Source organism: Gorilla gorilla, chromosome 8 (assembly GCF_029281585.2).
Source record: "Gorilla gorilla gorilla isolate KB3781 chromosome 8, NHGRI_mGorGor1-v2.1_pri, whole genome shotgun sequence".
In the NCBI taxonomy this organism is placed as follows: Eukaryota; Metazoa; Chordata; class Mammalia; order Primates; family Hominidae; genus Gorilla; species Gorilla gorilla.
Window position 1 is genome coordinate 35,719,398 of NC_073232.2, and position 25,246 is coordinate 35,744,643.

The following is a 25,246-nucleotide window of genomic DNA, read 5'->3' on the forward strand; positions in this document are numbered from 1 at the left end:
GGTTGGCGGACGCCTGTAGTCCCAGCTACTCGGGAGGCTGAGGCAGGAGAACGGCATGAACCTGGGAGGCAGAGCTTGCAGTGAGCCAAGATCACACCACTGCACTCCAGCCTGGGCAACAGAGCGAGACTTTGTCTCAAAAAAAAAAAAAAAAAAATAGATATCAGCAGTTTGAAAACTCAACTGATTCCAACATAAACAAATGCTAAAATTCATTTGAGTAAAAAAAAAAAAGTGGATCCTCATTTTCTTGGCAGGAACTTGTAGTCCCACTCCATGTTATGTACAGAGGCTAAGGGAAGAGCTCCGGCCCCCTTGGCATGTCTTTGGAGGCATGCATCTTCCCGTCTGCCAGTTCTATCCTCAAGCACCAGGACACCAGGGAAAAGGAAAAAGAAAAAAGAAAGTGGATCTTAGAGGTAGGGGTATCAAAAGTACTACCTAGAGAAAAGATAAAAACCCAAAGACAAGTTGTCAATAAATGAAGACCATGCTTGATGCATCAGCACCTGAAGGAGAAGAGACAAAATCAAAATAGAATATACATGGAACAAATTTGGAAGTAACCAAAAAAATGAACATGTACAGGGGGAATCACCTTTTAAAGCATGAATACATATACACATTTGAATTACATATGTTTTATATAATTCAAAGCTCATAAAATTCAAGACGTATAACAAATGATGGTGTTTCCGTTTCCTGGCTAAACATCAAATGACAATAAAAGAAATTGTTTAATCCCCTTTTCAGTTTTGAAATTACGCAGTGGTTCACAAAATTTTTAATGTGAAGGAAATCTTCACATTTTAAAAGGGATTTTCTGTATTTTATTAATATTTTATGTTTCTATTTAACTTTTAAGTTCAGGGGTACATATGTAAGATGTGTTAGTTTGTTGCATAAGTAAACATGTGTCATGGGTGTTTGTTGTACAGATTATTTCATCCCCCAGGTATTAAGCCTAGTATCCATTAGGTTTTTCCCGGTTCTCTCCCTCTTCCTACCTTTAACCCTCCAGTATGCCCCAGTGTGCACTGTTCCCCTCTATGTGTCCATATGTTCTCATCATTTAGCTCCTACATATAAGTGAGAACATGCAGTATTTGGTTTTCTGTTCCTGCATTACTTTGCTAAGGATAATGGCCTCCAGCTCCATCGATGTCCCTGCAAAAGACATGATCTCATTCTTTTTTGATGGCTGCATAGTATTCCATGGTGTATACATACCACACATTTTCTTTATCCAGTCTATCACTGATGGGACATTTAGATTGATTCCGTCTTTGCTATTGTGAATAGTGCTACAGTGAACATACATGTGCATGTGTCTTTATAACAGAACAATTTATATTCCTTTGGGTATACACCCAGTAATGGGATTGCTGGGTCAAATGGTATTTCTGTCTCTAGGTCTTTGAGGATTCACCACACTGTCTTCCACAATGGTTGAACTAATTTACATTCCCACCAACAGTGTAAAAGCATTCCTTTTTCTCCACAACCTCGCCAGCATCTGTTATTTTTTTGAATTTTTAATAATAGCCATTCTGACTGGTATGAGATGGTAGCTCATTGTGGTTTTTATTTGCATTTATTTAATGGTCAGTGATGTTGAATTTTTTTTCAAATGATTGTTGGCCGCGCATGTATGTCTTCTGAGAAGTGTCTGTTCTCTGTTCAAGTCCTTTGCCCACTTTTTAATGGGGTTGTTTTTTTTTCTTTTAAGTTCCTTATAGAAGCTGGATATTAGACCTTTGTCAGAAAAATGTGGAACACTTCATGAATTTGCATGTCATCCTTGCACAGGGGCCATGCTAATCCTCTCTGTATTGTTCCAATTTTAGTGTACGTGCTGCAGAAGTGACCACTTATGTTGCATTTTTATCACATAAAATGAAATTGTACTGCAATGGGCTGGTAAAAATGACATGGTTCTAGTTAGTCCAATACAAAGCAAACAAGGCCTCTGAATTTGGGTAATGCAAGAGGCATAATACAGAGCTAATACTGGCTGTGCTCAGTGACTCACACCTATAATCCCAGCCCTTTGGGAGGCCAAGGAGGATGGATCATTTGAGTCCAGGAGTTCGAGACTAGCCTAGGCAACATGGTGAAACCCCATCTCTACAAAAAATGCAAAAAAATTTGCTGGGCATGGTGGCACACACTTGCAGTCCCAGCTACTCAGGAGTCTGAGGTGGGAGGATCACCTGAGCCCAAGAGGTCAAGGCTGCAGTGAGCCACAATCACACCACTGCACTACAGCCCAGGTAAGAGTAAGACTCCGTCTCAAAAAAAAAAAAAAAAACAGAGCAAATATAATACAAGTGGAAAACTCTTTTGGCAGACTCAATATGACAAGCAAAAATCATATCAAGAGTTGTGAGAGAGACTAAAGGCAATATGGAACATAACATAATCAACAGAAATATTCAAAGTAAAAATTACTAGAACACCCTGAATAAAACCCTAAAAGCTCTCTCCCCTATCCAATTATATTTTACTTCAAGTTATAAATAAGAAATAAGGAAACAGTGAGATAGGAGTTTGAAAGAAAAACCTGGAAAAAAAATTAAATGGTCTTCAAAGCCAGATACAACACACCCCCATCTACTCACAACCACACATACACCCGATTGTCCCCCTTCTATCCCATGTTACCTTGATGCCAAGTCTTTCCAAACTGATCTACATCCCTTTTGTGGTTGGTGAGAAGTATACAGAGAAAAGAAACAGAATTGGTCATTTTCTAGTTTTTAGTTTTAACGATGGATTCAGAGATGTTTGATTTATTATATATGCATAACATATATTACATTTATTCTTTTGAATAAGTGTAATTTTTGTCTTTAATTACATACAAATAGCACACAGAAAAGAATGATTAATATTCCTGAAGCAACATCAAAAGACTCCATGAAAGAAACCTCATTTTTGCCAGCCATAACTGGCAGGTGAAAGAGAAAAAAGGAGAGTGGGGAAAAAGGTCAAAATCCAAGCACAGGGGACAGCATAAGCCAGGGAAAAGAGGCATGAAAACACAACACCTTCTCCGAGATGAGAGAAAAGCTAAAATAGTATGAATAAAAGTAAGTTGAACTCTACTGTAATTAAGAGTTGAAGAAAAGATTATGGAAATTAGGAGACCAAATTTGAAAACTTCTTTTTAAATGGTCAAGCAAGGCTTTTATAAAAATAAGTAGATTGGGAATTGAATAAATAAAATTAATTGTGTGGTAAACAAATGTTCTAAAGGAAACATTAAAATATTCTAAAAGCAATTATATTTAGAGAGGAAAACATTTTCTAAAATGTAGAAATAAAATGACAAACTCCATAAGCAGACAAGATTTTAAAATTATCTTTTAAGATATGATTATTTTAAACTGCTGTATAGAAATAGGTTTTCATTTTGTTCTTTTTCCTCTCCCTTGTCACTCTGAAGGAAATAAAAATAATACATATGCTTCTTTTAAAGATCTTCCAGAAAAATCCTTCTTAATCATCAAAAGACAGAAAGCCAGGCAGGAAAGAAGTATGACATAGCAGCACTACTTAACGTTCCATGGATTTTCTACAATATCATCTCAGAAGGCCTACTATCATCCTCACAACTGCCACTGCTACTACAGGAAGGGCATTATAGGTTTTAAGCAAAGAACCTTGTACATAAGTAAAAACACAATAAATGTTTGCTAAAAAATAACTACAGAATGAAAATCAAAATATTTTTGCCCTGAATAGAGAAAGGAGAGGGGTATAAAAAGGGCAGAAGAAGAGAGTCCTGAGACAAGCTGCACAGAGGAAGCCTTCAGCCAAGAAAGAGACAATCTTTGTCTGTTATTGCTTATTTGGACCAGACTCTGGAAATGGCCTTATGCCCAAAATTCTGTGTTACAGATCTTTGTTCAATAAGCTTGAAACAAGGTCCCAATCAACTTCGAAGTTAACTTGATTCAGAATGACCCATATACACACCATAAAATAGATCTATTTAGAAAAGATGAGCTGCAAAATCAGACTCTGGTGGAAAAACAAAAACCATTTGGATCAGAATTATTCTGAAATATTTTGGCCTGGGAAAAACTGAATCTGTCACTAACATTCTGGCCCACATCTAATTTTTTAGTACTTCCCATGACATTTTTCTGTCTCCTCCTCGCCTGCTTAATTATATAAGACAAACTACTAAATACTCTATGTGGTAATTACATACCCACCTCAAAAAGGAAACTTTTTTGCCTAATTTAGTGATAATCATTTTTTATCCAAACTAGAATCTAAGCTAAATATGAGCTTTTAATAGAACATTAGATCACAGTTGATCTTCTAAGCACCAGGTCATGAATTTGAACTTAATTCTTCAACCTACTACTTCTTACCTAACAACTAACATTTGTTTTAATATTTCATGAGTGTCTCTCCCTTCTTAAAAAGATGATATATTTAAAATTCTCCAGCCTGGGCAACATAGTGAGACCCTGTGTCTACAAAAAATAAATTGTTTTTAATTAGCCAGGCGAGGGCCGGGTGCAGTGGTTCACGCCTATAATCCCACCACTTTGGGAGGCCAAGGTGGGTGGATCACTTGAGGTCAGGAGTTCAAGACCAGCCTGGCCAACATGGTGAAACGCCATCTCTACCAAAAAATATAAAAATTGGCCAGGCGTGACATGTGCACCTGTAGTCCCAGCTACTCGGGAGGCTAAGGCAGGAGAACCCCTTGAACCCAGGATGCAGAGGTTGCATTGAGCCAAGATCGTGCCACTGTACTCCAGCCTGAGCAACCCTGTCTCCAAAATAAATAAAAATAAAAATAATAAAAATAAATACATTAGCCAGGCATGGTGGCTCACGCCTGTAGTTCCAGCTACACAGGAGGCAGGAGAATTGCTTAAGGAGGTTGAAGCTGCAGTAAACAGTGATCACGCCACTACATTCCAAACTGGGTGACACAACAAGACCATGTCTCAATAAATAAAAAATAAGTAAAATAAAATTCTCTACATATGTCAGGCAGTACAGTCTAATGACTAAGAGTTGAGTTCAGGAACCAAACTGTGTGGATTTAATAGGTGGTTGTACCATTTACTAACTGTGTGAACATGGGTAAGTTACTTAACCATCCTATGCCCTCAGTTTCCTTACCATACATACGAGATGTAAAAACAAGCAAAAAAACAGTTATCAACTTCACACAGTTACTGTAAGGATTAAATGAAGCAATATATAGAATGGATTTTCAACAGTGTCTGGCATGTAGAAAAATCAATATATGTTAGCTTTTTATTATTATTATTGTTTCCCAGTTCTTATTCAAGTTTTTAACTGAGTTTACCTGATGATATGAAACCAGAAAAAGCTTATAGCCAATAATAAATACAACTCATCTTAGCAATCTTAGACATTAGAAGTTGTTACTTAGGGCCAGGCGTGGTGGCTCATGCCTGTAATCCCAGCACTTTGGGAGGCCAAGTTGGGCAGATTGCTTGAGGCCAGGAGTTTCAGACCAGCCTGGCCAACATGGCAAAATCCTGCCTCCACTAAAAATACAAAACTTAGCCAGGCATGGTGGCGCACGCCTGTAATCCCAGCTATTTGGGAGGCAGAGGTTGCAGTGAGCTGAGATCGCACCACTGCACTCCAGCCTGGGCAACAGAATGAGAATCTGTCTCAAAAAAAAGAAAAGAAAAAGAAATTGTTACTTAGTCCATTTAAGATACCCCACGTATATTACATGCATAACAAGCAGTATATTACATGCGTAACAAGCAGTATATTACATGTGTAACAAGCAGCGCAAATCAGTATTATCAAAAAAAGAAGATTCAAATCAAAAAACTTCAAAACGATGTGGATTCACTTAGTGGTAGCCCTTTCTAGGCATCCTTATTTCTTTCTTCATTATAGGAGTATTTTTGGTCCTATAATTCTTCTTACAAGCAATGAGCACATTTGGAGATATTTATACTGAAAGGATATTTAAGAAGTACAAGTTGGTACTTCAGTTTAAATTTTGAGGATGGATTTACATACTGATGTCTCTCCCTCCTGTAATGTCACCAAAATGACTGCCAAAGAATTCATTTATATACACACACACACACACACAAATCACACTTTTTAGAGGGATAAGGGACAAGTATTTCCAACAAATCTCTGAATATCAGAAAACAAATCAAGGCAAGGCAGCTAACTCATCCTAATAGAAGCAGTAGAACTTAAAACACCTAAACACAGCAACGCAATTTACCCTAAAAGAAACAAACAGCCTCTGGAAGCCAGGTTCTTTAAGTGAGGAACCACAATAAGATACCACTTCATGCTCACTAGGATAGCTATAATCAAAAAAATAGAGCCAGGTGCAGTGGCACATGCCTCTAGTACAAGATACTCAGGAGGCTGAGGGAGGAGGATCAACTGAGCCCAGGAGTTTGAAGCCAGCCTGGACAACATAGCAAGGCCCTATTTCAAAAAAATAATACTAGACAAAACAAGTTTGTAAGGATGTGAAGACAAAACAAGTGTTTCTCTGCAATGCTCATACACTGCTGATGGGACTATAAATGGGACAGCCATTTGGGGAAACAGCAGTTCCTCAAAATAGTTAAACACAGAGTTACCATATGATCCAGCGATTCCATTTCTAGGTATACAACCAGTATAACTAAAAACATATGTTCATGCAAAACTTGTACACAATTGTTCACAGCAGCATTATTCATAACAGTCAAAAAGTGGAAACAAACCAAATGTCTATCAAATAAAATGATGAACAGATAAAGAAAAGGTAGTCTATCCATAGAACAGAATATTATTTGGAAATAAAAAGGAATAAAGTACTAATGCATGCTACAACATGCATGGACCTTGAAAATATCACACCTTTAAGAAGCACAAAGGATCACATATTGCTTGAATCTATTTACATGAAATGTCCATGGTAGGCAAATCTATACAGACAAAAAACAGTCCTAACTAATTGTTAGGACTGGGAGGAGAGGGGACGCTATGATTGCGAATGATTAGCTGAGGGGTATGGGGTTTCTTTTTGGGGTAATTAAAATGTTCTAAAATTGATTGTGGTAACGTATGCATAACTTTGTGAACATAGCAAAAGCTAATGCACTGTATACTTTAAATAGATGAATTACATGATGTTAATTATATTTCAATAGAACTTTCTTTTAAAAGCGAGAAACAACAAAAAGCTGAATTGAGTATCTGCAAATGGAACAATGAAGTTCCCAGTCTTTCCACTCACCATGTTCTCCTTTAAGAATGTGACTCTCATGAAGGAAATTACAAGATTCTCCGCTGCAGATATAGAATGGCACAAGAGAAAAGACTTCCATACACTGAAAGTTGGAGGTGCCCCAATCTTTAAGTATATGACAAAAGCTATCAATTGGTGGTGTGATTCAGCCACCAACATGATACACTCAGCCACCAACATGATACGGCCACCAACTGCCAGAGGCTATCAAATGGTGGCCATATCACACCACCAATTGATAGACTCTGTCACACACTTAAAGAGTTTCTACTTTAGCATTTTAGTCTCTTATTCTTAAATATAAACAGAAAGCCAAGAATCACCAGACTACCTGGGGGCAACATTTCATAAAGGGGGAGACCCTAAAACAAAACAGGAAAAAAAAAACCTGGAAAAAAATAGATTTTGCAGGGAATAGAAGAATACTTTAAAAAATAAAAATAAGAGGCCAGGCATGGTGGCTCATGCCTGTAATCCCAGCACTTTGGAAAGCCAAGGCTGGTGGATCACCTGAGGTCAGGAGTTCAAGACCAGCCTGACCAACATGATGAAACCCCGTCTCTACTAAATACACAAAATTAGCCAGGCGTGGTGGCACATGCCTGTAATCCCAGCTACTTGGGAGGCTGAGGCAGGAGAATCGGTTGAACCCGGGAGGCAGAGGTTGCAGTGAGCCGAGATTGTGCCATTGCACTACAGACTGGGCAACAAGAGCAGAATTCCATCTCAAAAAAATAAAAATAAAAAAAAAGAAAAGGAACTGAAGTGCAGAATAAAAACTAATCATTAAGTTTCAGTTTATAAAAAAGCAACTAAGGACAAGAAAACCCTTAAAAAGTTTAAAAAAAAAAAAACTAACAACAGACTGGAATTTAAAGCTTAGGAAGTCTTCCAAAGAGGTGAAAATTAGGAAGGAAAATAATACTAAAATATTAATACAAAAAATGTAGTATCTTAATGGAACACCTAGAAAAAAAAAGAACACAGAATATAGTGGAAAAGAAATCATTAAAGAAAGAATATTATCTTCCAGAAATACAGTAGCATATCTCCAGATTAAAAAGAGCTCACTAAGTGCTGGCACAATGTACTTTTAAAAGACCAATACCACATGGTGGCTTAGCCCTGTAAATCCCAGCACTTTGGGAAGCCAAGGTGGTAGGACGGCTTAAGGCCAGAGTTCGATACAAGCCTGGGCAACATAGTGGTGCCAGGCGTGGTGGCACATGTCTGTAATCCCAGCTACTCGGGAGGCTGAGGTACAAGAATTGCTTGAACCAAGGAGGCGGAGATTGCAGTGAGCCAAGATCGCACCACTGCACTCCAGCCTGGGCGACAGAGCGAGACTCTGTCTCAAAAAAAAAAAAAAAAAAAAAACACCATACCAAGTTACATAACTGTGAAATTTCAAAGCACCACAGTAAAGAGATTAAATATGCCAAAAGTTTCCAGAGAGAAAAAGATAAGAATATACAAAGGATCTGCAATCAGTGACACATAAGACATCTCAATGACAATACTGGAAGTAAGAAGAAATGAACTATTTCCTTTAAAATATGTTGACTTCTAAAATAAAAAATTTTATTTAACACAGTACTAGAAGTACTAGCAAGAGCCATCAAACAAGAAAAAGAAATAAACAGGCATTTAAATCAGAAAGGAAGTAGTAAAATTATCTCTATTTGCAAATGACATGTTCCTAAATACAGAAAACCCCAAAAGATCCCACAGAAAAAATAAAAGCACTGCTAGAACTAATGAATTCAGTAAAGTTAAAGAATACAAAATCAACATACAAAAATCAGTAACATTTCTACACACAATAACCCAGATGAAAAGGAAATTAAGAAAACAATTCCATTTATGATAGCATCCAAAAAAAAAAATACTTAGGAGTAAATTTAACCGAGAAGGTTAAAGATTTGTACACTGAAAACTATAACACACTGACGAAAGAAACTGAAGAAGACACAAATAAATGGACAGATATCCCATGTTCATAGATAGGAATAATTAATATTGTTAAAACAGCCATACTACCCAAAGCAATATACAGATTTAACCCAATCCCTATCAAAATTCTAATGGCATCCTCCACTGAAATAGAAAAAATAATCCTAAAATCCATACAGAGCCACAAAAATCCTAAATAACCAAGGCAATACGGAGAAACTCCAGCCTGGTGACAGAGTGAGACCCAGTCTCAAAAAATAAAATAAAAGAGCTCAAAAGCTTGGTAGGTCTAAGCTGCAATGAGCCATGATTGTGTCACTGCACTCCAGCCTGGGTGATGGAGTGAAACCCAGTCTCAAAAAATAAAATAAAAGAGCTCAAATACACAGAAATAGAGAATGAAACAGTGGTTACCATGGTTATTTTGGGGGGAAAGGAGGGGGAGCTGTGGGTCAAAAGATACAAAATAGCAGATATTCAGAATAAGTTTAGAGATCCATGTACAACACGAGGACTACAGTTAATAAAACTGTATTGTACAGTCATGTGTCACATAACATTTTGGCCAACAATGGACCACATATATATCACACCACATAATAACAATAGTTCCATAAGATTATAATACTGTATTTTTATTGTACCTTTTCTATGTTTAGACATGCTTGGATACACAAATACCACTGTGGTCCAATTGCCTACAGGATTGAGGACAGTAACATGCTGTACAGGTTTGTAGCCTAGGAGCAATAGGCTGTACCATAGGGCCTAGGCATACAGTAGGCTGTACTATCTAGGTTTGCGTAAGTACACTATGATGTTCACACAACAAAATGGCCTAGGAATACATTTCTCAGAACATTTCCTTGTCATTAAGCAAGCATGACTGTATTAAGGATTTTCATTAAATAAGTAGATTTTAGGTGCTCATCACTTAACAAAAGTAACTATGTGAAACGACAGATGTGTTTATCTGCTTCACTATAGTAACTAATTTACTATCCATATGTATTCCATAACACCGCAGTCCCCTTTTTGGCACCAGGGACCGGTTTTGTGGAAGACAATTTTCCACGCACTGGGGAGACAGGGGAATGGTTTTGGGATTAAACTGTTCTACCTCAGATCATCAGGCATTAGATTCTCATAAGGAGCGTGCAACTTAGGTCCCTTGGACATAAGGTTCACAATAGGGTTTGCGCTCCTATGAGAATCTAATGCCACAGCTAATCTGACAGGAGGCAGTAATGTTCGCTGGCCCTCTGCTCACCTCCTGCTGTGCAGCCCGGTTCCTGACAAGCCACGGACTAGTACAGGCCAGTAGCTCAGGGGTTGGGGACCCCTGCCATAACGTCATGTTGTAAACCTCAAATATACACAGTAAAATTTATTTTTTAAGTCTAAAGGAAAGTAATTTTTAGTCTAAAACTAAGGACAGTATAGCATAGTGATAACAAGTAGATTCTAAAACCAGACTGCCTGGTTCAAATGATGCCATTTAATAGAAGTATTATCCTGAACAAGTTGCCTAAGCTCTTTGTGTATCAATTTCTTCATCTGTAAAATGAGGTTGTTATAAGAATGAATTAATTCATAGGTGTTCATTTATGTAAAAAGCCTGGTATACAATATGCACTCTATAAGTACTCTAGAAAGCACGACTAGCGATAGGAAGGGATTGCACTGAATTCCGCTTGTCATTATAATCCCTTAGGTAGTATGTGACTGGTTTTTAATCACATTCATATATTATCACAGGGAGGAAGGGAGGGAGTTGTAAAATGAAGTCCAAAGATAACAGCTTGGTACAGAAGAGTATCTATATGCCTTTAGCTCAAATGAGATAAGCAGAAACACAGAAAATGTAAAAATGAGGGAGAATCTCAGTAGACAGTCAAGAAGGAAGGCAAGGCATGGTAGGAAAAACCTGGTCTGGCTGAATAGTGGGGTCAGAGCTGTAAACCAAGACATGCTGTTCAGATTAAAGAAAAAAAGCATGGCTTGTCGATATCAGAGTAGAACGGAATGTTCATATGAAGAAACTGAGTTTTAATCACAATTAACTGACTTTTCAAAGATGAGATTCACTGAGGGGTTTTGATTGACATTAAAAGCATTTTAAATTAAAGGATAATAGGAAAACAAAGTAACAGACTTTATGTCTTGTTAAAGTCATTATTACCTTACTAATATAAGCAATGCCAACTAGAGCAATATGGCACATTAGATAACCTGAAATCTCTCCCACTAGAAACTACCTAAAAATGCTTGATTTAAAGATGCTATGAAAGCATCTTTTTAAAATTCACAGTTCAAAACTAAAGAGAGTAAAGAAAATTCAGGGAGACTAGGAAAAAGAGAGGACAAAAATTCAGAGCAGAAAACATGAACGAGGCTGCAGCTACTCTGTAGTAGCTTTTTGGCCTCTAGCAAAGGAGCTTGTACTTTTATGCCACATGGGGACAAAATTAAAATACCCTTTGGGCTTGCTGAAGGTGGGAAGTTAGAACTGATATAGCAAAAGGTACTTTGCAGATGTGATTAAGAATCTTGAGACGGGGTGCTATCCAGTATTGGGGGGGTCAATCAAATGAAATCACGAGGGCCCTTACAAGCCAAAGAGGGAGGCCAGAGGGTCAGTACTGATCAGTGATGCCATACGAAAAAGACTCAACTGGCCATTGGGAACAGATGCTCCCCTAGTGCTTCTAGAAGGAACACAGCCCTATCCACATATTAATTTTAGCTCAGTGAAACCCATTTCAAACTTCTGACCTCCAGAACTGTAAGATAATAAAGATATGTTATAAGCCACTAAATTTGCGGTGATTTGTTACAGCAACTATAGGAAACTAAGGCCCACACACTGAGGTGGGGTTGGGGAATGTTCTAGAAAGTATACACATCTCCATGAAGTTTTCAGGTTCAAAAAGTATAAATAGTCCTGGACTGACAGCATCCTAGAACACTTAGCAGAACAGGGAATATACCTTCAGCTTAGCTTATCAATGGTATATCCCTTAGGTGGCACAGAGATCTCAACACATGAGATCTTAAAATAAGCTTACAACACAAATTTACAAAACACATAAGGAAAAAAATTCACCACAAGCAGGAGTCAGCATGTACACATGTAACAAATCTCCGAAGGAAGTTAATCCAAAAGAAAGTAAGAAAGGAGAAAAAAGAGACAGAACAGATGACATAAGCAGAAAACACAAAATGATGTTGTTTCATTTGAATTCAAATATATCATTAACTACATTAAATGTAAATTCAATAGTACTCCTATTAAAATAAGTATCACTGTATTTTTGTGAATCCAGTTATATGATTTCTTAGAAGAGGCAATTTTTTTAGCTTTTTTCCAGTTCCATCTCCCAAAGCTCTGTCATCCAGACAAATCTTTAAAAACAGAAAAAAACTGCAAGAATAAAAAAGATATATTCTGCATATTAATATATAGTATATTAATATAATATCGAGAACTATAATCAGAAAAGATTCTTAGAGGCAGAGTGTCCTGTATTCCATAATTATGCTGCATTTTCTCAAAAATATTTTAAAATACATTTAAATACTCAATGAAGGCTTTATAATTTACACTGTGCTCTTCAAAAAGAACACACCAAAAGCAATAAAGAAGCTGCTTGCCAAGCTTCGGGGGAGGGGGGAAATTAGAAAAAATGAGCACGTGCAACTGCACATAAAACTGCAGGTGGCTAGAAAGGAAACCAACTGAAGGGGAAAAAATCTAAAAATAGGCTTAGAACAGTGATTCTGACTGCCTTCGTTTGGATTTTCAAATTATTTCAGAGCTAAAACTGAGAGATGAAATGTGTACAATTTGTTTTAACCAAGAAGGCTATTTTAGAAATAAGTTCTGCCATAATTAAATATACTTATTTATGTGTTAGAAGTTCAAGTACCATTTGCAATTCAAAACCCAAAGAATTTTTCAATTAGAAATGATCTTAATGACAAATTATAGCAAAATCAATTATTCCCAATTAATTGAAAAAAATTCCTCTGACAGTACATTTTGCTGCTCTCTTTCAAAATATTTTTAGGGACATCACATCTTGATGGGCATGCCAAGTTCTCTACAGGCTTCCTCTAGATTTCAATATTATCACAGATTCTAAAGACACAAAACTAAAAAACACTTGGAAAAAAATTTTACAATATAAACCACAAAAACGTAAAAAAAAAAAAAAAAAAAACTAAGACAGTGGGAGCAGTTTTAAATAGGAAACTACTGCCTTCAAAAAGTCATCTTTAATATATCACCTGAATCGGGCCGGGCGCAGTGGCTCACGCCTGTAATCCCAACACTTTGGGAGGCCAACCTAGGTGTATCACCTGAGGTCAGGAGTTCAAGACCAGCCTGGCCAACATGGTGAAACCCTGTCTCTACTAAAAATACAAAAAATTAGCCGGGCATGGTGGCGTGTGCCTACAGTCCCAGCTACTTAAGAGGCTGAGGCAGGAGAATCGCTTGAACCCTGGAGGCAGAGGTTGCAGTGGGCCAAGATCGCGCCACTGTACTCCAGCCTGGGGGAAAGAGTGAGACTCTGTCTCAAAAACAAAAACAAAACACCTGAATCTAATCACAAGGAAGCATTACACATACCCATATGGAGACACATTCTACAAAACAACTGGCTATAAATTTTCCAAAGTATCAAGGTCAGCCGTGCACGGTGGCTCACACCTATAATTCCAGTACTTTGGTAGGCCAAGGCGGGAGGATGGTTGAACCCTCCAGTTTGAGACCAGCCTGGGAAACATAGTGAGAACTCATCTCTATAAAATAAAACAAAAAAATAAGGCAGGAGGATCATTTGAGCCCAGGAGGTGGAGAATGCAACGAGCCATGACAGGACCATTACACTGCTGCCTGGGTGACAGACCAGAACCTTGCCTCAAAAAGAAAAAATCAAGGGGCCAGGCACAGTGGCTGACGCCTGTCATCCCAGCACTTTGGGAGGTCGGGAGTTCGAGACCAGCCTGACCAACATGGAGAAACCCCATCTCTACTAAAAATACAAAATTAGCCGGACATGGTGGCACACGCCTGCAATCCCAGCTACTGGGGAGGCTGAGGCGGGAGAATCACTTGAACCCAGGAGGCAGAGGCTGTGGTGAGCCGAGATCGTGCCATTGCACTCCAGCCTGGGCAACAAGAGCAAAACTCCGTCTCAAAAAAAAAAGGATCAAGGTCAGATGAGGTCAAGAGAAGACTGAGGAACTGTGCCAGACTGAGGAAGATGAAGGAGACATGACATTTAATGTTTCTGAACTGGATCCTTTCCTATGAAACTACTGGAACAACTGGCATACTTGAATGGAATTTGTTGATTAGATGGTAGCAATGTATCAGTGGTAATCACCCGACTTTGATGAGCGTAATACGGTGATGCAGTAAAATGTATTTGTTTCTAGAAAATACACACCATTGCGGCCGGGCACGGTGGCTCATACCTATAATCCCAGCACTTTGGAGGCCAAGGCAGGTGGATCACTTGAGCTCACAAGTTTGAGACCAGCCTGGGCAATATGGCAAAACCCTGTCTCTACAAAAAATACAAAAATTAGCCAGGCGTGGTGGTACGCACCTGCAGTCCCAACTACTTAGGAGGCTGAGGTGGCAGGATGACTTGAGCCCGGGACGCAGAGGTTGCGGTGAGCCAAGATCACGCCACTGCAGTCCAGCCTAGGCGATAGGACCAGACCTTGTCTCAAAAAAAAAAAGGAAAAAAGAAAATACACACTACAGTATTTAGGGGCAATGAGAGCATCATACCAGCAAGTTATTCTCAAACTGTTCAAAATAAAAAGCTCTTTTGTCCTATGCCTGTAACTTGCAATCCAATAAAATTTGTCTAAAAAGATACACTGATTTTTCATTAACTGAAGTAAAGAATTCTAATGGCCCTAAATTCTGCATCATACTCCTCCAAAGAGATGATGTGATTATCCTTCCACTCTAACATCCTTCCCTGTTATTTGTTGGATAAATGCATGCATGCATGCTAGACAATGGGAACAGAGCAATGATAATAGACCTCCTATGGAAGGCACATACCGAACAATCAGACAAATAGCTATATAATTCAAATAATAAATGCTATGAAGGGAAAGTATAGGATGCCACAAAAATAGTTAACAGAGACTCCTAATAGCATGTTTGCTGACGGGAAACAGGTCAGAAAGGAGAAACAGGGGAAAACCACCCTTTTAAAAAAGATAGGTTAATAAGAACTAAACGAAGAGTGGGCATTAGCTAGGTGATGCATGTCTGTAATAGCATATGTCAAGACACTAACATGGGAGAGAACATTTGTTATCCCTGGCAGTTAAAAGTCCAAGAAGAGTTAGGAAAAGGCAAAAAATTAAGGCAGGCACCAGATGCCAGACCTTTAAAGAACCTTTAAATGCCATTAAAAGTAATTTAGGATTTTTTCCCTTGTAGTCACTAATTTTCAAACCTTTTTTATTATTCAACCCTAATTTCAAATCAAGTCTTACAGAGACTCTCAATATATAATATAAACTAAAACAGCACTGTCCTATCTAAAGTGGGTAGAGTGCTTTAGAATTTCACCGACTGAGGCTCCTGTTTACCTAAAATGAGGGCAAAGGCAAAAAAAGGCAATTGTTTGAGAGAGAGAAGGCAGTATCACAAATAATACATGTTGGGGATATACTAGCTAGACTTCCAATCAAAAACTAATACAATAAATCAATGACAATCATTCACAGAGCATTTACATACAAAGGAAGTAAACACAATGGAGTGATGAGGGAAAGGGGAAAACATGGTAAATATAGGAAGTAGCGCTAACAGCAGGAGCAGTACTTCTAAATCCAAATGGCAAGGGGTGGGAGAGATTACAACAATGCGGAACAGAAAGTCACACAGAGAAGACCACCTGGAGGAGGCAGTACCTGTGTCCGGATACTGCCAACCCAAGGTAACCTCACAGCGAAGAAACCAGGGAAATAAATATTCTGAATTGGCCTTTCTCACTGCTTCCAATCTACCTGTTTTCTACACTAGCTGAACTGTGATCCAAGTCACAAATACTGATTGACAAAATCCATACAAGTAAGCCTACCGGGCAAAGAACAGGAGAGAAAAAGGAAAGCATAGATCAGGAAGATCAAACAGAAGCTATCTGTCATGCAGGAGTATATACAGAAGTACTAGGAAAAATCAAACCTAGTGTTCTGGGAGCAAGGAAAAGGTTTCCATTAGGCAGAGACAATTAAGACGAAGCCTAAAGAATGAGCAAGAGTTAGGCAGAAGAAATAGGGGAGACAGACATTCCAGGCAAAGGGACTAGCACTACAAACATACACTTCCAGAAGAGTAAATAAATTAGGATGTTTGAAGCACAGAATATGAGGGAAAAAAGGGAAAAGAAGAAAACTAGAGCAGCAAGGGGAAATAAGATCAATCTTTTATACCAAGCTTCCCTTCCCTTTACCTTTAGGCTAAAGGCAAAGTTTAAGAATTGACATGACCTCATCTGACAGAAATGGGTGTGGGTTTCTAATAAAAGTAACAGGTACAGGGATTTTTTAATGACTGAAGTCCATTTGCTCTCCCATTTCTTGGTTAAATAGCTCTTGCCTGGTCATTTCACAAGAATTGCAAGGCAGAGTGGAAATGTAGAGAACAATGCAGACACCAGTAATACTAAATTATTACACAAATTCTAATCTACGTTATCCTTTTTAATTTCCCAAATTTTGACTTTTTCAGGAAACAGGCAGGCAAAAATGTTTAGTGATCACATTAAGTCATCTGTTTAACATTGCGAACCAAATAATTGATAATTGAAATTTTACACTAGAGTGTATCCATTCTGCTTCCAAATGGAGAATCTTTCTAAAAATAAAATTGACATCGTGCCCTATTTGCAAAGAACTACAGATTTTCTAAAGTGACACACTGAAAATTTAAGAGACTTGAGGATCAACTCCTTGCCAGGCCCTATTGAAGATACTAGGGATACAGTGATATACAAAACAGATATGGTTCCTGTCATCATTAAACTTAACCTCAAAAGAAAGAATAGCCATTAAATAAATATGCATACAAATAAACATAATTACAAACCTGGTACGTAGTACAAAGGATGAAGTAAAAAAAAAATTCTGCTATGTAGTACAAAGGATGAAGTAAAAAAAAAAATTCTATTATATTAAGAACAAAGATATAATTGATGACTCTGCAAAAGCAATGTCCAGGGAGTGGAAGGAAACAAAGTCAAATACAATAGATCGGCTGGGTGTGGTGGCTCATGTCTGTAATCCCAGCACTTTGGGAGGCTGAGGCAAGCAGATCACCTGAGGTCAGGAGTTTGAGACCAGCTTGGCCAACATGGCAAAACCCTGTCTTTACTAAAACTACAAAAATTAGCCAGTCGTCATGGTGCATGTCTGTAGTCCCAGCTACTTAGGAGGCTGAGGCACAAGAATCTCTTGAATCCGGGAGACAGAGGTTGCAGTGAGCTTAGATCGCACCACTGCACTCCAGCCTGGGTGACAGAGCAAGGCTCTATTAAAAAAAAAAAAAATCACAATGGATTGAGGCATACATATGTTTGAAGGAAGAAGCTGCCAGGAAATAGCAGATTGAAGAACTTGGTTGTAAACTGACAACAGAGAAAGGTAATATATCAAAAGGCATGGTTAGGAAAACTTAAGATGGGAAGACATACACGTGTTAAATGTTTATTCGAAGTGGGAACACAAGAGAGATTGAATATAAGAGAAAAAAGGGATGACAGATATGATGACTAATAATGCCAACACTATGTAAAGGTAAATGCTTTATAAGCAATTCCTTATTTAATCTCCAAGGTTAGCACTATTGTCCAAATTCTGCATATGAGATAACTAAACTCAAAAAGGTAGGTAGGAAAAATCACACAGTGACAGAACATGGCTTCAAACACAGGTCTTTATGACTCCAAAGTACACCACACTGTCTTATTCTTTCAACATATCCTTATCAAACTATGTAAGTGCCAGTTACTATGTAATAAAGATACAGAGATGAACAAAACATGGTCCTTATCTTTAAAGAGTAAGTAAGGAACACAAACATATACCCAAAAATCAATGTAAAAGAACGAATAAGTTAGAAGGTATAAAACAAAGAGAGGGCCAGTAACTCTATCCTGAGCTGATTAGTGAAGACCTCAGACGGTGTTCCTATTAGGCAGAACAGAAACAGGACAAACTGAATTCCAGGTAAGACAAACACATAATTGGAAAAACAAAGACGCACAAATTTACAGCTGTGTCTGCAACACTTCAAGAAGCTGGGCATGGCAGAAATACGAGAGTTGAAGAGACCACATCAATGAGACTTTTATGCCGTGCTATGGTGTCTGAACTATAGGAAGTAAAAATCCATTTCCAGACTTTAAAGCAAGATTAGGCTACGGTGAAGACTCAGACTTCAGAGGTCTGAGCAGTAGCCTGGTGAGTGAATGGCTTACAGACAACCAAAAGAACATGAAATTTGGAAGGAGACTCCCAAACTAGCTGTTTATACTCAGCTCAAGGACAGTTCCAAAGTCACTTTTTAGTTAAAAAAAAAAAAAGGTAGTTTTTATTCTAAGGTTAATGAGAACACTCCATTGTCATATTTTAGGACACAACAAAGAAATGGTTTCACCCACACTTTGTGATCAACAGGGAGGGATTGAAGATTTGCTTCCTTAACCCCACAAATACAGATTATTTGAGGCAGAATGCAGGCTTAGGTGATTCATTTCTCCAAAAAGCATATTGAACAGAAGCAGGATTGCCAGCTGTTTACCCTAAAAGCAAAGAACAGAGTCTCCAATTTCCAAAAGATACTGCCTTTCCTTTGATTCAGGGCATATCATCACGTCAGTCTGCCATCTGATGGTTCAGGAAGACTGATGCTTATTTCTGCTAAGCATATTGCTCTGACTCAGGAGCTGTGTAATTCCAGCACCTAGCAGATACAAGAAGCAGAGAAGAAGCCAAAGGATACCAGCTACTCCCCTAGCACAACACAATTAGCCTCAGCAATGAAACCAAATCAAAGGAAAATAAGCTATAATTTAGAACTTTAGGTTTTTGCAAATTGATCTCCAGGTACTTTCCTCATTGCAGAAATCATACCCTACATTCTAATCACCCTGAAAAAACCATGCATGTCTTTCTCTAATGCCATTACCTCAGACTGGAATGCATCTATACTCCGTATCAACATGATAAATGAACAGGCTTCCTTTAAGACCCAATTCAACTGTTATTCCTTCAAGCCATGCTGTAAAACCAGCTCATTCAATCTTCATTCTACCCTCCTGATCCTTGCCCCAAGAGTATCTGCTTGCACTGCAGAAGCTAAAAAGCTAAAATCAACATTGTCCAGTTGTTCTCACCACCAGGCTTCTGGATACAATTTCTGATCTATCAATAAAATACTTTCATGGGATTTGGAAACTGAAAGTGAAGTGGAGATCTCTTATTACCACTTTACATTTCCTATTGGCAAAGTAAGTCAAGAAATAAGGTTTTTTTCCAAATTGATGCTCCAGTGTCCATTCTCCAACTGTTTGGATGTTTACAGGCAACTGCACTGGAAACAACAGCTGGACTCCAAGTTCAATGCCCAGTCACCAGGTTTGTGGGTGTCAAGAGGCAGTTGAGGCAGCAACAATGGCAGCAGCTTTCTAAGCCATGGCCTGAAACCCTTGCATAAGGTTCTTAAACTCAGTAATTCCTGTGGCACCATCAGTGGTTATAGCTTCCCCAGCAGATCAGTTTTTGAGTTCTGGAACTTATTTGTGGAGAGTAAATTTATATTTAAGATAGTTAGAATGGTTTCTATCTCCTGGTCCTTGACTCATATACACTAAACAAGTTAACACCTTACAGGGGAAGCAGCACACCAAGAAGGAAAGAAAATGAGTAATATCAGTGCAAGAGGCTAACAAACTGGTAAGTGCCAGTTAGACCTTAGATACATGAGAAAAACAATGAATTAGACTAGAATCAGTATCCTAAAATTCCCTTTGACTATAAAAAGTTTTAAGTCCCTGAATCCATAAGTTGTCACACATAAGAAATCATCATTTGTCCAACATGCATGTAATTGCAAGTTTTATCTCAACTGATTATCTTTTTTTCTTGAATACTGGCCATGTTTTCATGGCTCTTCCTAAGTATGGTAATTTTAGATTACATTTTATATGTGGTAAATGATACCTTACAGAAACTCTAGATTCTGCTATAGTCCTTTAAAAAATGTTTTGATTTTCAAGGGCAGAAAAAATAAAAAGATAAAGAAGTAGAAAAGAAAAAACAAACAAAAAATGTTTACAGTAGTCCGGGCACAGTGGCTCACGCCTGTAATCCCAGCACTTTTGGAGGCAGAAGGTGGTGGATCGCTTGAGCCCAGGAATTCGACACAAGTCTGGGCAACATGGTGAAACCCCATCTCTACAAAATATACGAAAAATTAGCCAGGTGTGGTGGTGCATGCCTGTAGTCCCAGCTACTTGGGAGGCTGAGGTGGGAGGAGGAGGCTTCACCTGAACCTAGGAAGACAAGGCTGCAGTGAACCATAATCACACCACTGCATTCCAGCTTGGGCGACAAGAGTGAGACCCGGCCTCAAAAAAAAAAAGTTTATACTAAACTTAGCTTGACTTAAACTGCAAACTTTCTCCTCCAAGATGGGCAGCAGCTGAAATCTTTGTTCAGTTCTTTTATCCTTGGCTGAGTTGCATGCAGTTTGCTCCACACACAGCTCAGCCTGTAATACAGGCAAAGTTTTAACACAAAATTTGGGGCTCTTTCCCTTCAGGTCTCTCTTTCCACTCACTTTCCAGCTGTTGTGGTCACCATGAACTCTGCCCTCTGGGTCACAGCTATATGCAGTTTCCTAACTGAGTTTTAGCTGTCTAGCATGGTGCAAAACTAGCTACAAAAATAGCAAACCCAGCCGGGCATGGTGGCTCACGTCTGTAATCCCAGCACTTTGGGAGGCCAAGGTGGATGGATCACTTGAGGTCAGGAGTTGGAGGCCAGCCTGGCCAAAATGGTGAAACCCCACCTCTAATAAAAGTACAAAAATTAGCTGGGCGTGGTGGTGCATGCCTGTAGTCCCAGCTACTCGGGAAGCTGGGGCAGAAGAATTGCTTGAACCCAGGAGGCAGAGGTTGCAGTGAGCTGAGATTGCACCATTGCACTCCAGCCTGGGCGTCACGAGACTCTGTTCAAAAAAACACAAAAAAATAGCAAACCAACCAGGGCTATTTCATTTTTAAAAGTGTACAATAACAATCTCTTCTCTGTAGTTTCTGTCTGCTATTAGTTGTTCTTCAGGTACTCTTTGTTTTTTATATTTTGTTCAGAGTTTAAGTTATCTGTAAGAAGACTGATTTGATAGGAACTATTCTGTTATTACCACAGGAAGAATGTTTGGTTGGTTTACTCCTGGAACAGAAACTAAATCCATAGCATTGCCCCTATTCTCTATCCTAAAAATAAATAATATTCTGACCCCATAAGGGTGATGGTTCAAGTTTCATTCTTTGTTCACTCAGGGGTGGGATGGTGGGTTGGTGTGTATGCATGTGTTAAAAGAACATAACTGGGTCCCAGCACTTTGGGAGGCGGAGGCAGGTAGATCACCTGAGGTCAGGAGTTCAAGACCAGCCTGGCCAACATGGTGAGACCCCATTTCTGCAAAAAATACAAAAAATTAGCCGGGCATGGTGGCACGTGCCTGTAATCTCAGCTACTCAGGAGGCTGAGGCAGGAGAATCACTTGAACGCAGGAGGCAGAGGTTGCAGTGAGCCGAGATCATGCCACTGCACTCCAGCCTGAGTGACAAAATGAGACCCCATCTCAACAACAACAACAAAAAAAGGTAACTGGGAGATGGAACAATCTGGGTTATTGTAACTATGGATTTCACAGATTAATAAATTGTTTTTAATAAAAGATTACAGAAGAAAGGGGGAGGGGACAGGGAGGGGAGGCAGACAGACAAAGAAAAGGAGTAGGGGAGAAGGGGGAAAGGTAATAAAGGACGGGGAGACAGACAGACCCAGAAAGAGAAGTACAAAGTATTGCTGCCAATTTTATTGGCCAATAAGGACATTTAAAAAAAACAACTGGCCGGGCACGGTGGCTCACGCCTGTAATCCCAGCACTTTGGGAGGCCAAGGCAAGCATGGTGGTGGGCGCCTTTAATCCTAGCTACTCAGGAGGCTGAGGCACGAGAATCACTTGAACCCGGGAGGCGGAGGTTGCAGTGAGCCGAGATCGTGCAACTGCACTCCAGACTGGGCGACAGAGTGAGACTTGTCTCAAAAAAAAAAAATTACTAGTCCTCACAGTAATCCCTACACTTTGGGACACCAAGATAGAAGGATCACTTGAACCCAAGAGTTCGAGACCACCCTGGGAAACATAGTGAGACCCCATCTCTACAAAAAGATGAAAAAATCAGCCAAGCATGGTGGCATGCATCTGCAGTCCTAGCTACTCAGGAGGCTGGGCGGGCGGATCCCTTGAGCCAGGGAGTTTGAGGATACAGTGAGCTATGATCACACCATTGCACACCAATCTAGGTGACAGAGCAAGACCCTATGTCCAAATAAATAAATAAATAAAATAAAAATAAAACAAAAATATTACTATAAACTTTCATTTTCACATAAAAAAGGGGGGAAATATTAGAATCAATATATAAGCCTTACCTGACAACAATTCATTAACTTATAATACATATGGACACTAATTAATGTTACTTTTCTTTCTGCATAAACCAAAAACTGTGAGAAAACAGCACTAGCCCTGATAAAACTCTAGACACTGAAGCCTGGTGGAGCTCCCTGGATGGTGAACACACTGATGAGCAAGGAGGGTAGCATGCCCTGATTCCACAAGAAGAGGGCATGGAAGCTCTATGTTTGGAAACTCCCAGACCTTGCCCTGTGTGTCTCTTCATTTGGCTGGTCCTGATCTGTATCCATTAAATAAAATCGTAATCATATGGGTAGTGTTTCCCTGAAATCTTTGAATCATTCCAGTAAATTATCAACCCTGAGAGGGGTTGTGGGAAACTCCCCAGATTTGTAGCTAGTTGGCCATAAGTATGGGTAGAATGGGGACCCTACTTGCCACTAGCACCTGAAATGAAGGCAGACCTCTGGAACTGAGCCCTTCCCTTGTGTGGTCTGCACTAACTCTGTGTGATCAGTGTCAGAACAGTACTTCAGTACCCCACTGGTGTCAGAATACCAAACCCCTAACAGAAATTCTTCCATCATATCTTACGCAAGCTAACCCTATATGCTGGGGATATGGTAGGAATGAAGCCATAAACATGTACAACTTGTATCATCATGCAATCTGCACCAGCCCCACTCTTCAAAATTTCTGGCTCCTTAAGGAATTTCAGCAAATCCACCTCCAGAAAAATTATCTTAAAAAAAAAATGTTACTTACTATAAATAGAGAAACCGGTGTTAAATCCCATGAACACTTTTTAAATTTTTTGAAGTAAATGTTTTTATAACACATCAGGGATCGGCAAACTTTTTCTGGACACAATCAGAGAGTACATCTTTAAGACTTTGCAGGCCATATGGCTTCTGTCGTAACGACTCAACTTTGCCATGTGTCAGCAAAAGCAGCCGTAACAATATGTAAACAAAGGAATACAGCTATGTTCCAATAAAACTTTATTTATAAAAATGGAGGGGGAAAGACTAGATTTGGCTCATGGATCACAGTTTACGGACCCCTGCACTAGATTAACTCGTCTGATGGCATGAAGGTCTGGTTACCACACCAACAACTAATAGTCTGGGAGAGTTTAGTACACCTGTTCTTTAAAAAAAAAAAAAAAAAAAAAAATTAACTGATACAAATTATATTTTAGCCAAAATGTGTTTCCTTGGCAGGAAATGTTAAAGGAAGGAAAAAAGTAAGGGGATAGGGAAAGAAAGAAAAAGGGGAAGAGGGAGAAAGGAGAAAGGAGAAGGAAAGAAAATACAAAGGAAGAAAACCTAATGCTATCAGAAATCACTGGTATATTTTAGAGTATCTTTTATTTAATTTCAAAAATTTCAGAAATCTAAAATATATTAAAATTCATAAATTTCTGCAATTAACATGAAGTAACTTACTATAAGTAAGGTTATAAGTAAGCTCATAGTAGTACCAGGCTCTCTGCTAGGTGCTATTAAGAATCCCTGTAGAATAATTTTGAAACAAATGTTTATCAATGTAATAATTAAGAAAATTTTATTTTAGATAATACTGAGTTAAAGTTTAGTGCCAAGATAAGGCTTTGTCACTCTAGCCCCCAAATAAGAATGTATGTGTTCTGTAGCATGTATTTACATTCAGAGAAGAATCTATATTCTATATTAGTGTATCCCTACTATAGCTTGCTCCTCTATAAATTTACCGTGTTAATAACTATAATTAAAGCAAGCATGCTTAATTAATCTGAAATAATAAAAGGTGTCCTCCTTCCAAAGAAGGGGAGTTAGGAAATTTGCTCTAAATCATTTTACTATTGGTCCTCAATATTTACAACAGGAAAATTAGCAACTGTTTTGGTTAGGTATCAGTCTTAAAACAGTAAAGCTGAAGATAAAAAATACTATTTCATAATAGGACTTTGGCAGGAAACTTGACAAATTTTTTGTGTTTTCCTTATGATGTTAAGAACATTACACAATTTTATAACATCCTTTTAAAATTCCAATTTTAATCTATTTCATGAAGAACCAATCTCTGACAAAGATTTGTATAAATTTGTATAAATTTATGCAAAGATTTGTATAAAGTTTTTAGCAAAAATTTATCCTCTTAACAGTTCTGGTGGCCAGAAATCTGAACAAAATCTTACAGGATCAAATCCAAGAGTGAGCAGGGACAGGCTCCCTGAGAAGGCCCAGGAGGGGTGTTCACTTGCCTCTTCCAGATTATGG

General features: G+C 38.6%; 1 protein-coding gene and 2 non-coding genes across 19 annotated transcripts in view; 1 reads left to right on the plus strand and 2 right to left on the minus strand.

Moving 5' to 3' along the window:
* The window catches only part of ABI1 (abl interactor 1), a 116,550-nt gene that overhangs the window by 42,123 nt on the left and 49,181 nt on the right, over nt 1-25,246 (minus strand). The window lies entirely within an intron of this gene.
* Nucleotides 241-381, plus strand: LOC115936117 (small nucleolar RNA SNORA57). The gene has a single exon (XR_004071697.2). It is a non-coding gene; the product is annotated as a small nucleolar RNA SNORA57 (small nucleolar RNA).
* Nucleotides 1,765-1,871, minus strand: LOC115936177 (U6 spliceosomal RNA). The gene has a single exon (XR_004071738.1). It is a non-coding gene; the product is annotated as a U6 spliceosomal RNA (small nuclear RNA).